Source organism: Bubalus bubalis, chromosome 6 (genome assembly GCF_019923935.1).
Source record: "Bubalus bubalis isolate 160015118507 breed Murrah chromosome 6, NDDB_SH_1, whole genome shotgun sequence".
Taxonomy (NCBI): domain Eukaryota; kingdom Metazoa; phylum Chordata; class Mammalia; order Artiodactyla; family Bovidae; genus Bubalus; species Bubalus bubalis.
This window is the reverse complement of record NC_059162.1, coordinates 115,399,723-115,402,261: the sequence shown is the minus strand read 5'-3', so window position 1 is coordinate 115,402,261 and position 2,539 is coordinate 115,399,723. Positions and strand designations below refer to the sequence as shown.

The 2,539-nt window shown below is 46.6% G+C and overlaps 1 non-coding gene across 1 annotated transcript; it reads left to right on the top strand.

The window, feature by feature from the left end:
• Positions 1-2,139: 2,139 nt before the first annotated feature.
• Positions 2,140-2,212, top strand: TRNAE-UUC. Its single transcript has one exon. It is a non-coding gene; the product is annotated as a tRNA-Glu (tRNA).
• The last annotated feature ends 327 nt before the right edge of the window (positions 2,213-2,539 follow it).

Below are 2,539 nucleotides of genomic sequence, written 5' to 3'. Positions count from 1 at the left end.
CAGTACAAGCTCAGTTTTGCCACTAACGGGTCCGTACACACCTTCGGATTCCCAGTGGTTCAGTGGTAAAGAATTCACCTGCCAATGCAGGAGACACAGGAGACTCAAGTTTGATCCCTGTGTCGGGAAGCTCCCCTGGAGGAGGGCATGGCAACCCACTCCAGTGTTCTTGCCTGGAGCATCCCGTGGACAGAGGAGCCTGGTGGGCTGCAGTCTGCTGGGTCGCACCGAGTCCGTCGTGCCTGAGCGACTGCGCATGAGCACAGACCTTTGGTGAGACTCGATCTGCCCGAACTGCAGCCTGTTTGTCCCTAAAACTGGGCATCTGCGTCCACAACTCATTCCCAGTTCTAAGAATCTAAGCTTTCAAAATCGAAGCTTTACATTTTTGATGCTTTGCTGTGATTTTCAGGGTAGACTTAAACAGATGCATTTCAAATATCGTTTTTGGAAAAAGTGTGAACTGGATAGACAACCCAAAGAATGTAAGAAAATACTTGTAATGAGGTTTTTTTCAGTTGGGGCTTATCCAAAAAGAGTTGCTATGAATAGTTTTGTACAGGTTTTTTGTGTGAACATAAATTTTCATTTCTCCGGAATAAATGCCCAGGAGTAAAATTTCTGGGTCTGTGAAAATCCCTTGTTTGGTTTCATAAGAAATTGCCCAGCTATTTTCTGGAGCAGCAGTACCCTGCTACGTTCAGCAGCGACTGGGAAGGGATCCAGTTTCTCCACGTCCTCCTCAACACCTGGTGGTGTCGCTCTTTTACTGTAACCCTTTTGATAGATTCTGCAGAGATATCTCGTTGTCATTTTCATTTGCATTTCTCTGATGACTACTGATGCTGAACATTTTTTTTGTGTGCTTACTTGTCATCTGGATTCAGAGAAATATCTCTTTGTGTCTTTTGCCCACTTTCCCTCCTTTTAACTGAATTTGACTACTAAAAAGCTCTGTGCTGCTCTTAGAAGAATAAGAAACGTGTATCCCTGCCAGAAAAAAAAAAAAAAAAAAAACAGGAGACATGCATCCTCAGACATTCACAGAAAGACCTGCAGAAACGACCATGAAAAGCAGTTGAACTTATTAAACAGTCATTGTCGAGAAGAGCATCCCGAAGGCGGAAGCCAAAGTCTCAGTGGTTCCTGCCAGATTTCAGAAGGCTCCAGAAGAATATTTCTGTACGACGCTCTTCAACAAGTTAGCATGTGTTCTTATTTGGGCGATGTGGGGGGGGGGCGGGGGGCGCGAGGGGGGGCGTGTTCATAATTAGGCTAACATGTCCTAGAGGCTCCATCAGAATTTCGACTACATTCTAATACCCAGTGCTGATTCTAATACCTGGTGCTGTGAGCAGCATGTTAAGATTCTATTTTGGTGGAAAACGGACATTAGGGAGCCCTGGTTTACCATTTTCCAGGCCACAATCGTTTCTTCTCTGTTCTGTATTGCAGCATTCTGGACGATGTCTGGGCATTCCAGAAAGGAAACAGGCTGGCATTGCTTTCTTTGAGAGAAACCCCAGGGCTGGGAGCAGGAACTCCTGCAGCCCCTCTGAGCAGGGGCAGGGGGCCCACAGTGAATGCAGGTCACGGGGCAGCTCATGGCATGGCACCCTCATCCTTAGCCTCACTCTTCACAGCAGCCGCAGAGGTGGCAACCACCCAAGTGCCCAGCGGTGGATAGAGGGATAAACAAAATGCAGTCCATACACAATTCAGGTTTGGAAAGGAAGGGGATCCTGACAGAGGCCGAAACACACATGAGCCTTGAAGACGTTAAGGTAAGTGAAACAAGTCAGTCATCAAAGGGCAGATCGTGCATGATCCCACTTGTGTAAGGTCCCTGGAGGAGTCAAAGCCACAGAGACAGCAAGGAGGAGGGTGGTTGCCTAGGGCTGGGGGAAGGAGCATGGGAAGCTGGCGTTTGATGGGGACAGAGCTTCGGTTTGGGAAGAGGAAAAAATGCCGTCAAGAGGATGGTGGTGATGGTTGCCCAGTGATGTGCGTGTACTTAAAGCCACTGAACTACACATCTGTGTGTGTTAGTCACTCAGTCATGTCCAACTCTTTGCAAACTACACGTTTAGAAATGGTTAAAATGGCAGATTTCATGTTATGTCTATATTCCCACAGAATTCCCTGGTGGTCCAGTGGTTAGGACTTAGTGCTTTCACTGCTCTGGGCCCAGGTTCAATCCCTGGTCAGGGAACCAGGATCTCACTTATTTATTTTTAGGGGGGCTCCAAAACCACTGCAGATAGTGACTGCAGCCATGAAATTAAAGATGCTTGCTCCTTGGAAGAAAAGTTATGACCAACCTAGACAGGATATTAAAAAGCAGAGACATTACTTTGCCAACAAAGGTCTGTCTAGTCAAAGCTATGGTTTTTCCAGTAGTCATGTATGGATGTGAGAGTTGGACTATAAAGAAAGTTGAGTGCCGAAAAATTGATGTTTTTGAACTGTGGTATTGGAGAAGACTCTTGAGAGTCCCTTGGACTGCAACCAGTCCATCCTAAAGGAAATCAGTCCTGAA